We start from the raw sequence: 12,310 nt of genomic DNA, 5'->3' as shown, positions 1-12,310 counted from the left end.
TTTCACGCTCTCGCTCATCGTGGTCTTGGTTTGCACATTTGATCTGCTGCTGATGTGTTTTGACTCTTGTTGTGGTCTGGGTCGACTAAGGCGCCGTTTGAGGACGACTCGGGAAAATGTGCAGCGATTCTGTGCCAAGTTTGACTCCGTCCACCCTGCTTCTCATCACCTGTCCTCATGTCCCTGCTGCATGTTACCTCAGATCCACCTGTTGTGCTCTGTTAACTAACTCTCTCTCATCTGTGTGTGTGTGTGTCGTGTTCTTGCCACATGACATGTCCTCATAAAACTACTAATAGTTGTGTATAGTTACACTACATACTGTATTAAGTTTAAACAAGGTTGTCCATATTGGCCCTCCATAAGGTTTAATTTGGTCAGCTCTTAAGATAAAGATAACTAAATGATTACAAAAAATGCTGTTTGTGCTGTTTTATTTTGTCTGAGTTAAAGACCATCTTTACATTTGTACAATCCCTAATTATTAGTTATTTTTCCTAATCTGAGCTGCGATACTTTGCTCAGAAAGTCACTTAATTTAAGGGAACTTGGGATCCAAAAACCAGTTTGCATCTTGGAAATACAAATAGTGTAGTATCAGGCAACGTGAAGAGAGCAACCAAAGAATATCTTGCTTTGGGCCCCCTGTTGTCTGGAGCTGTTGTTTTTATTTGGCTTACTGGACTTTGGTTTTTGAGATTACAGTAGAGCGTGACAGGAAACATGGGGGGCGATAAGGGGCGGTTGGGGAGGGGAGGCCGTGGTTTGCTTCTCAGCTCACTGAATGAACCCGAATATTTTTTCTTTGTGATGTTTTACAAGTAAACGTAGTGTAAAATGGTTTCGATGGGAGCATCAGTCGGTCCAGACTAATTCCAGCAGTGATTTGTTTGTTTAAATGACAGCAAACACACCACTTAAATGAAATGCAGTTTTAAGAGTTATCCTTTTTAATCTGTGTCTGTATGAGGAGGAACACGCTGGGGTTCGAGCACATTTTATTACCATTTTGCTCCAAATCTATCGTCCAGCAGACCACGTGATGCCGATTTTTGATGATTCTCTGCAGGCAAACTTTGGTTTCCATTAGTTTCACAATGGCTGCTTCTTGTCATGTTATTTTTATTATTATTTTGGGAATTTCAGTCCAGATGTGAAGTGAAATATCTACAAATATTGGGTACACTGATATGAAAACTCATGGTTCCACCTGTGAACCAGCCTCAGCCTCAGCTGAGCTTAGTCATCAGGCTAACTGGGCCTCTCCTGAGTCTGAGGGCTCTGAAGGACACAAAATGTGAGTCCAGCTAGAGACCATAGGTCCCTGACATTCCTCTCCCTCTCCGTCTTTCTCTATTATCTGAAGCCAAATCTCTAATAAAGACATAAAATGCCCCAAACTCCCCCACTGCACACATGCTTATATGTACTTGCTCATGTAAATAAGCTAAAATGCTCAGCTCGTCATTTCTTCTGCTCAATCAAAACAATAACAAAAGGAGCTTGATGATGTCATGAAGTAGCATGGAATCATGGGAGTTGTTGTCTTCATTGTAAAAAGGACACCATTGCTGAAGTTATCATGCTCCATCATGACTGAGCAATACAAACAATAGCAACCAATAGAGCGGCTAGCTAACTAGCTGACTTCCTTCCTCACTTTCTGAAGTGTCATCTGGTGCTTCCTGCAACTAGAGAGATGATAAAAAGGACATGATGTCATTGACAAGTGAGTGTTAACATCCACATTAAGGTAAAAACTGTCCTAAAATGGCCCAACCTGGCAGTTCTCTTGGATCTAACATTTATTTTTTTTTATTGCCCCACTAGTTGTAAGAATCCATGAATATCAAGTTCTCAATTTTCTATCATCCAAGACTTGTTGTTTTCTGGTGACTCTTGTTAGTAAATCAGCAAAAAAAACTCTGGTTTGGCCGTTTAATCATCTGTAACAGAGACCCGTGTATAAATAAAATCCTAGCTGGTTGCAGCTTTAATTGCATCACACAGCGAGCAGCACCTACAGTTCAAACAGCCCACACTCATCCCGTCAGCTGCAGAGCTCCACGCCATCAGCTGAGGCTCGACCGCTGCGACGCGCTGCAGCTTCAAAGCCGCTGCTCGTCTGGCTCACGCCAAAACCAGTTACAGTGGTGGAGAGCAGACCGCCGCCACACAAAGGAAGCTTTGCTTTAATGTTATCAGAGACTGATCCACGTCTGTACTGAGCTGTAATGATGCTGTATTTCCCTGCCTGTCTGACAATGGCCTTATGGCTTTTATAAGCAGGCCCTAATACAACTATACACCATTAGAGAGCCACTTTTATTACGTTTCCAGCCCTGCACGAGCCCATTCATCTCCAGCGAGATGGATTGCGCTTGTTTTTTGTGATCATCAAGATGAATGAGTTTATGTTTCCTCTGGCGATGGAGGTGGGGAGATGGTGCCTGCGGGGGATGAGCATCTCTGTGCAGAATCAGCAGAGCACAAACGCCGAGCATATTTGATCTATTTGTGGAAAAAATAGAGCTAAAAATCACTTTACCGCATTTCTAAAAGGGTGCTTGATTTTTAGTGTCTTTGCTTCTGTTTCTGAGGAGCTATATGAAGTGAGTACAGCCTCTGGTCTGTACTGAGAGCTCTGAATATGAGCCAATAGAAATTTAAAAACTTGTGACTTCCTTACTTATTTTGGCATGCAAGATTGTGACGGATGAAACATATCATAGAAACTTTGTAGGTGTGTTTGCAGCCAATATGTTACCATATGACATTGGGACACGGGGCTCTTGAGCGGACACAATTTCCCCGTTAATGAGCTGTAAAGGGAAATATCCAAATATGACGTTGCATGATGCTTCAGATGGAAAGTTTTTGATATCTTGTGCATCGTTCTGTAAAGCTTTCTGATTCAACTGGACACGTTTGGCACCCTCAGAAACTTCTTTCACTACAGCCTAATAAAGATGGAGACGTCCTCATCTGAAGCCCGTGCTTTGACAGGGGAAGTGTTTCCAGTCTGTGCAACGCTCCCTCGGACATCTGAGGACACTCTGACAGTTATGGCATCCAGCTCTTTATCCACAGCAGTAAGTAACAGCTCCGTCTGCTCCGACCGTAAACTCTTTATCAGGACGAACGCAGCCGCTTTGGACATTCCTCTTCTCTCTTGTTCACTGTGTTTTGTTTATTTGAAGCAGAGTTGTAAAAGATGTTCTAAACCTGGTCCTGGAGCGGGGTCAGGCTGCTGCCGAGGCTTTGATGAACAACTGTAACTACACAGCACCCCTGCAGCCCCCCACCCCCCCACCCCCATCTCCATCCATACACCCCTTCAACCACCCCAAACCTCAAATCTAAATGGGGTCTTTGATGTGACTGGATGGTGCCTGTTGTTATTGTTTGTATCAGTGCTTATCACCGCCGACCCCCCCGAACCTCACCCCCATCCTGCACCACAACCCCACACACACACACACATGCACATACACACACCTCTGTGCACCATAAAGTCATAAAAGGCACAACCTTATATTCTTTGTTGTTTCATGTGTTAAAAATACAGACCTAACTTTTTCTTCTTCTTCTTCTCTTTTTCTCTTTCTTCTTCTTCTCTCCTCTCTGCAGCGCAGCCAGGCTCTCCCTGATAAGGATGATGGATGGGGCAGAACTCTGGCTCCAGCCAAGACCGGCAGCTTCCTGAGAGCTGAGAGATACTGAGGGGGGAGGTGGGGGTGTGAGTTGGGTTGGGAGTGGGGGTGAGGGTGAGGGTGAGGGGGGGCACTGATGGAGGGGGTTGCTTGCTTGCCCTGTGCGGCCCATTGCACTGCCAAATAAAATAATACAGGCCGTGTCCCTCCACTTAGTCCCAGTCTTTGCTGTGGGTGAGACCAGACTTCAGTTTTTCAGTTTAAACCAGGATTTTCTCGCATTAGCTCTAAAAAAAAATCACTTCATTTGGAGGAAATTGGTGGTGGTTTGTTTAAATGTGTTATCTGTTTCTTTTCTGTCTTCTCCTCCATCCTGCAAAATTTATTCAACACGCTCATCGCTCTTAATTACATTTTCTCTGTGATGCTGTAAAACAATTTCTACATCTGGTTAAAACACAATAATTCAATTTTGACTTCAATAGCTTAAGGCTATAGATGCTATAGAAAGCGTGTCCAAAGACATAATCATACACCCTGTACACCTGAAGCAAAAAATTAATTAAAAGTATTTAATTAAACTGAAGATTTGAGTGTTGATACTGTTTGAATGCTGTGAAGGGGAGTTAGAGCTGCTTTATGTAACAAAAAATAACAAAAAAGTTGTCAAGTTAAAGTCCACTGAGCTGACTTTCATTTTATTTAAATATCCTAAAATCTCAGATACAGAGGCGCCTGTTGGTTTAACCTTTAACTCCCACATCCTTCACCTGACACGGCGGCTCCCACCTGTTTTAATAAAAACATAACTGATTATTAGCCTTTTCTTTTGACATATTGTGATTTTATTCTCAAAATCTCCCATTTCCTTTTCCCTGATACTCCAATGAACGGTGCAAATCAGCTTCTTTTATCGCTTCTCATGAATCACCGAAAGCTTCTAAGATGTTTTTTCTGCATCGTAACCAGAGAAGTGAAGTGATGTGAGCCTTAAATCCACACACCAGAAATGAGTTTTAACGTGCAGCTTCGTGCACATCGCTGCACCTCATTAGCAATGTCAGTGCTTTACAGTCTCCATTCATCAGCTTATTTCTGTAATCTTTCCCTGAACTGGATGCCAACATGTGCAAATAGATAAAAACAAGTTTTCCCTAAATTTCTATGGAAAAACAAAAGTATGTTTTGTTTACTGTGACCTACAGAAGCACCATCAGGTCACGTCCCTTGTTTGTGGAAACTTACCACAGAAAGAGTCTCTGCAGCTCTATCTCCTGCTGTAACTGCGGCGCGTAACCTCGAGGCCACACAGCGCCGTCCTGCTGGAAAACTGCGATTACGTTAATGATTTGTTTGGCTTTCAGGAAGACAGAGGGGGGAAAGCCAAGCAAATATATTGTTAAATAAAACGCCTAATCTGTGTTTACATCCCAGGCGAAGGCAGGCATTTGCTTTCATTATGAATCAGACCAGATAGTGTTTCCCACAGGCTGCTTCTTTAAAACAAATTTTGACCAATTTTCTGCAGCTCCATCCTCGCCGCAAGGATTAAGGGTGCAAAGTCTGCGAGCTGAAAGATGCATCGACCTGCTGTGGTATCTTGGCGCGATCAGAAACATCGACGGGGATGGCGGCCAGGAGGCTGGCAGCTGCAACCTTAAACAAAATCTGTTTTGAAGAGTGTGTATGCTCGTGTCTCTTTGTCCAGGGCTCGAATTCCCTCCACACACATCTCAGCTCCCACTTCTGATACACCCGGAGACACAGCCAAGGGACAACTTTTATTTCCCAGAATTCCTCCATTTCCCCATAAGGTGTGCGCTCGCGGCTCAGGATGGTGATTTAGGGGTGTTTATCCCCGCTCGCTTAAACATTTACTTTTCAGCGCAAGGTGAAGCTGAGAAGAAAAATGTCTCCCCGCGGGGTTCAACCTGGAGGATTTAACGCCGTCTCTCCCCCCCTGTCGTTTACAAGACATGCAACTCCTGATAGCGCCCGAGGAATCATGGGATACACGCTAAGGCTCGTCTGCCTGTGGGAGCGTCTGATGGCGTGCGAGGACATTTTGTAAGGTCACCCACGGAAGTACATCGCGTCTCGGTTTGATTGCTGCATCGCGTCTGGGAGGCGTCTCCATTTTTCATCGCCACACTTTGTTTTGATCCGGTTCCTCTTTTTAATGACCCATAATCCTTTACTGTAAAACGGCTGGAAGGAGATCCAAAGACCCCTGCTGAGTGACTTATTATCAGTTTATGCTTTCCGATGGAGAATGAATACATGAGCATTTCTCTGCGAGCCCTGAACCTTCACCTTTTTATGCTGCTCTGAGATTCCCATTTCTCGGCCCTTTTATTGCTGCTTTCGTCTCTATTTTAAATTTCACTCCCCCTCATGTGTCTCTCCCCCCTTTTCTCTCCTTTTGCTCTGCTTTGCTTCTGTGTTAAGCCTTGATAATATGCAACACCTTGAGCTTTTTAAGGGGCTGCAGTTTCGGAGAAATTGTTCCAGAGACACTGCTGGATGCTAAGTGCAGATGTGTGTTTCTAGGGGAAGGGACACCCAGCTTTCTTCGACTCCATTTAGGACAGGGACGAGGGGGTCGCTGGGGGGGGGGGGTCTTAAGTAGGGCCAGATCAGGGTCAAAATTGTAATTAAGTCAGTGATTGTTTTAAAGCACTTGGAGTTTGATGTATTTTCAGCCACAGAAACCTAAAATAACTTTCAGGTTTTAATTCATGTCACGGGTGAAGGGAGAGGATGTGTGTGTGTGTGTGTGTGTGTGTGTGTGTGTGTGTGTGTGTGTGTGTGTGTGTGTGTGTGTGTGTGTGTGTGTGTGTGTGTGTGTGTGTGTGTGTGTGTGTGTGTGTGTGTGTTGGGGGTGGGGGTCGCAGTAATGGGGGGTTTAGGGGAGACACATTACGACATGTGGAGGAAAAGGGTTGAGCATGATTGGTGACCGCATTAATGGTATAATCGCCTCTGTTTCTGTGTTCCTGGACAAAATGAGAGGGTGTGTGTGTGTGTGTGTGTGTGTGTGTGTGTGTGTGTGTGTGTCCTGGGGGAATGCATACTTGGACAAGAAAGTGTGTGCATGCAGAGTATCAACCACTAACTCCATGTCATACATATATTAGAAGAAAGTCATTTCTTTTCATAGATGATAAACATTTTTGTAACACAGAACAAATTTCAGTTCAATGACTTCATGTTTCTGGAGTAAAGGCCGGACTGCTTTGGTTATTTAGGTTAGTTCATATCTTATTAAAAGAAAGAAAACGTCTATATTCATGCTGTTATGCTCATTGGGAAGAAAACAGTATTTTAAGATGGATGAAAGTTTTGATTAGTAGCAGTTACGGTCAAGTAAATGTAAAAATGGAGGTGGTTGTGATGCTAGCATGCAACAGTGCTATCTGCTGAGGTTTAGCATGTAAAATTTACCATGTTCTGTTAACATGTTAGCAATTTGAAGCGGGTGTGCAGGACGAAGTGATTCTGGTGCCAGTCACTCCGCTGTTTACTATCAGCTCAGCAGGCGTACCAAAAAAGGACCCTCAGCATCACCAGGTCACTTCACCGCCACTTAATCCCCGGATGTTTTTGAGGGTAACGTGATGTGAAATTCAAGCTACTGCCGGATTGACAATTTACTGCTAACGTCGTCTGCTCAGCACGCATTCACCGCCACTCTCTGCCGCCACTTCTCACTCAACCACGCACACACCGCCGCTCTCGTGACGGCGTGGTCTGATTGTTAGCACCGAGCGCTGACAGCCCGGCTCGGGCTTGCCAGAGCTCAATGACCAGGTGGAAAGAAAATAACGATCTTATTGAATTTGACCAAAAGAGATGGAAGGCTAAGCAGTAGCCTCTGCAGTGACTTTCAGCAACGCTTGAAATGCTGTTGATTTATAATATGATGTACTTTTCTCTTCATCGTGTTTGTCGGAGCATTTGTTTAGCTAGCAGGCCAATCTTTACCCCGATTTACGCCTTGCAGACATACAGACAGATGGAAGGCAGATGATGGAGGGAGAGAAGAGAGGAAGAACTGCTTTTCCAGCTCCAGCCAATAAATGTTGAATGATAGCAGTGTGAAACATTCTGTTTCTATGCAACAACAACGACAAATGTTTTTAAAATCGCAATTCATATTTAATCTGGAAAGAAAAACTATCCTCGAATCCTAGAGAAACCACATTGGCTGAACTGAACCACCTGTGGGACCTCACTGCAAAGCAGATTAGTAGCATATAAGCATCATTTCTAGCAGACGAGGTTGCATCTAAGTTTGGTTTCATGTAAGAGACAAAGTGCTGCAGTCTGAGCTGCCTGCTGACTTCACTTCACCAACCGGAGGCACATTACATTTACAGTTTGCAGATAATGTGGTTAAGAGTGGACAGTCAGTCCTTTCTGAGTGCACCTTGAGGGCAAATTCAGCCATATTGGTAAGATTTATCTGATTACACTGCATTCAAAAGGACAATACTGGGCCCATAATTGATGAACTGATATATTACTCCAACCCTTCCTCCTCCGCTGTCAGTGCCAGGTTTTCTGTGTGTGTGTGTGTGTGTGTGTGTGTGTGTGTGTGTGTGTGTGTGTGTGTGTGTGTGTGTGTGTGTGTGTGTGTGTGGACAGTGACAGACATGGCGTCCGCTGACAGCCCGGCTCGGTCTTATCTGCTCTGCAGGAGTGACGTTAGAGACCCAGGAGGGGGGAGGAGGGAGGAGACAGGGACAGATAGAGAGGCAGAGAGGTAAGTGTGTGTTTCTCTTTTCAACACACACTTGTCACGCTGCTCCTCACTTTTCTTTCTCCTCTTCTGATGCCCGGCCACTTTCTGACACCGTGACCGCTGACGCAGCTCTTTATTGTTGGTCGAATGTGACGCTGGGGGTCTCGTGTTGCAGCCTGCTCACAAAACAATGTCAGCTTAATGCCTAAAATAGAGGACAGAGGGGTAGAAGCGCATTTTAAATCCACTCTGCAGAAACAACCTGGGAAGCTGCCCAGTGTAACCACAGTGTGACCTGCTGGTCGCCCAGGACCTCCACAGCGTCCACGGGGGCACATCAGTAGTTCCCTTTCCCCATCTCAGATCCACCCCGTTAGTCTGGGGATCGAACCAGCGGCCTTTCAGTCACGAGCCTGCCTCTAACTCCAAATTTTCCTCATCATGCATACATCTATTTCATCTATATGCTCCAAAATCACACATGAGCCTGCCTTTTTAAAGGTTCCCTGTAGAGGTTTTGAGTAGCGCTAAGGAGCAATGCTTTTACAAATGGGACTCATTTTGTGTGGGTTTGGTGCTCACACAAGGTGATCAACCGCTGGTGTCTGCGATATCTGCAATGCAGAAAGTGAGAACGTTTGCGACACGTCAAAAGTAGCTGAAGGGACGACCAGGAGAGAGCAGAGATGGTGGAGAGGCTGAATGGGACGAGGGCTGGAGGAGGTGATATGAGATGGAGAGATGACAGGAGCTGGAGGAGAGGAGAGGAGATGAGGTAAGAGAGTCGTGGGAAAGAGATGAGAGAGAGAAGAGGAAGAGCGATGAGAGAGGGAGATGAACTATTACCAATCTGTACATCTGTGACCTCTGCGAGCCCCTACAGGTGAGCAGTGGAATTACAGTCTCTGTTAAGTACACCACCTGTATGTGTACACGACTGCTATTTTACATTTGTATTCACGCCATACATCGATGGAAAGCTAAGATTCTCATGATTTGATTGATGTGAAACTTTTCATGGTACAAACACAACAGCAGGTACAATAAACGCCACCAACAAACAAAGAAACAATCAAAAAATTGAACTCATTTGTGGGTAAGTAGCAAATGGCCTAAATATAAAGAAAGATAGCCTAAATATAAGTATAGTTGGTTTTAAAATCAACATAGATGGACTAATAACAATAGTATTTATCTAGAAAAATATTTTTCTGTGGTCTTGTTATCCATTTTTATTGAACTTGGACTAGAGTAGTGCTTCCCGCTGTGATTTCATTGTGTTTTCCAGCTAATAAGGCCAAGATAAAGTCACCTGCAGGCATCTAATTACAAAAAAAATATTCAGGCTGAAATATCAACCTTCTACTTTACCCTTTTACTTCCCTCTGGATAGGCGTTTTAAACCAGTTGTACAGGAATGGCAGACACGTGACCCTGTCTCCAGACAGGAGCGTCCACATTGGATGATTCTGCAAAACCCCACATTACGTTCAGTCACAACATTTTTCAAATTCAGCTTTCTGCAACATCTGCACGTGGCAACTGCTGTGCGGTTAAGGCTGGAGGAAAATTGCAGATATGGCAAACAAATTATGGTTAAGGTATAGCTCGGGTCAAGTAATTAGAACACTTGGGGAGAGATTGTGGTTACAGGTAATAAAAAGGGAATCTTAATTTCAGGTCTGTGACGGGATGTAAGCTCAGGCATGCTACACACCCGTCCACGCCCCAACCTCTGCTGCCCACCTCGCTGCATAGAGGGGACGCTACTCCCTGCTTTGACACTCAATGGTGGCATCAGACAAATATTGTGAGTTGCAGAAATGTCCATTACGATATATTTCTGTTTCATTAGGCGCCACCATGTTAGCATTTAGCTGCAAGCACTATTGCGCCCATGCACGGCCTCACAGAGCCGCTAGCATGGCTGCAGACTCCAAGTCTTGTTCCTTATTTGATTCATTCGTGTTCATTTTGCACTTCGTTACTGAGCTGCTCTCCCCTTTGAATTTCCCCACATTTTATCATTGTCATGGATCGGATCCACGATGATACCATGTACTTGTTTCGAGGAAATGATTAGAAATAAAGGAGTGAGATGTCAGAAAAGAAAAAAGTTGTGAAAGAATAAGAAAAACAGCGAGTCAAGAAAAGCTTTGACCGAGATAAGTCAGCGCACTGCTGTCGTGGCGCTGAGCCATCATCCCACAAAGAATGAATCTTCTTGGGATGCAGAAATGTGAATTGGGCAATCACAGGAGAGACTGAGCTGAAGTTCTGAAAACTGATTTTACATGAAGGCTGCAAACTCGTCAGAAAGGCGCGACGTCGTCCGTGAAACGCGACCGCCAAATGAGTCCGAGCTCGTCGCCTCATGCCAAGCAGAGCTCATTAAGGCATGTCGAGGACGTCTGTTGAGAGCGGGAGTTGAACCCGAGTGCAAACCGCACTGAGCAGCAGCAGCAGCCACTTGTTTCTGTTTATTTCAGCTTCGTGCTGCTTGTCTGATGGGACGGACATCAAAGAGAAGACGGACGTCTGAGACAGATTGTTTTTGGTTTTTCTGTCATTTTTCTTGTTTTCTTTCATTTTTTTCCTTCGCTCTCTATCTCCAACGGAGGGGAACATGGAAGCCGTGTGACCCTGGATGATTTATCAAGACGTTTCTCCTCTTTTTTTCTTCTCTCCTCAGTTAGTAAATGACTGGTATGTGGAGGGACTCTGGAGAGCCCCCCTCACGGGCTATTAGGCCTCACTCCGCCTCCCCCCGTGGAGAGAGGAAGATAAGGGAAAATTGAAAATGAAGAGGAAGGAGAGGGAGAGAGAGCCATCACTGCATCCACAGGCAGACCTCTTGTTCTCCTCCACTATCTCTCTTTCTCTCCCTCCTTTGAGCTTGATTAGCCGCCAAGCTTAAGAGGCTTGTTATCAACTTTGGAGACGATGGAAGTTCATCGGCCACAGGACTTGACTGATGGAGACGGGGATGGAGGCTTTTTCTGAGGCTGTGTGTGTGTGGAGGAAGTGGCGTATATCTTTTTGACTGATGTGGAGTCACGGTAGAATGCGGTCAGTTCATTCGTGTCCGGGGCCGCGGGGACTCCAACATGTCTGCTGGCTGGTTCTCATTCAGTCACATGACTCATTTAAGTGCTGCACCGAAACGGGTTCTTCGCTCAGGGTCAGCCCGACCCCCAGATCCAGTTTTTCATGCGGAAAAATCAAAGAATTTGATTTAAAACATGAGTCAGATGGAGCAAAGAAAGTCCAGATGCAAACTTTTTGGGGTGCAAGAGCCCATTTATCGAGTTCTCCCTTGGGGATCAATTAAGTGTTATTTTATCTTATCTCATCCAGAGCAGGTCAAAGACGCCATCCATTCAAAAATGAGCAGCTCAGAGAAAAAGTCTGCCACCGCTATGAGCAACTATGAGAAAGTTGTATATTAAGCCTTTATGGCTGCGCAAAATGAACAGAAATGTGGTTAGAAAGGACAGACTTCTGCAGTCTCGTCCTCTCCACTCTAACTGTTCAAGGCTGCATTAGCCACTTCTGGCATAAAACGGCTGAATCTCCGACTGAACTGCCGAGACTGATGTGGGAAGCGTAAGTTTTGAGAAGGAGGAGGAAAGTGTGGGATGAAGGCAACGTCTCTGTTTCTGAGTGAACACAAGTTAGCGACCACAAGTTTCTTGTTAGCAGTGTTTAGCACTGCAGACTCCACCCTGATAGTTCCTGCACCATCGGAAAGAGCGGAGCAGAGACTTTTTGGCACCAGGAGCTGTGACTGATTCAAAGGGTTCCTCCGGGCCTCCAGCGTCCTCCTGTTCCACTAGAGAGATTCTCCGTGGACAAACCTGAACGAGGATCAGCTCAGGGTTCAACACCTGGAGCGAGCGCGGCACAAAAACCT

Source organism: Chaetodon trifascialis, chromosome 16 (genome assembly GCF_039877785.1).
Source record: "Chaetodon trifascialis isolate fChaTrf1 chromosome 16, fChaTrf1.hap1, whole genome shotgun sequence".
In the NCBI taxonomy this organism is placed as follows: Eukaryota; Metazoa; Chordata; class Actinopteri; order Chaetodontiformes; family Chaetodontidae; genus Chaetodon; species Chaetodon trifascialis.
This window is presented reverse-complemented; position numbering follows the sequence as displayed.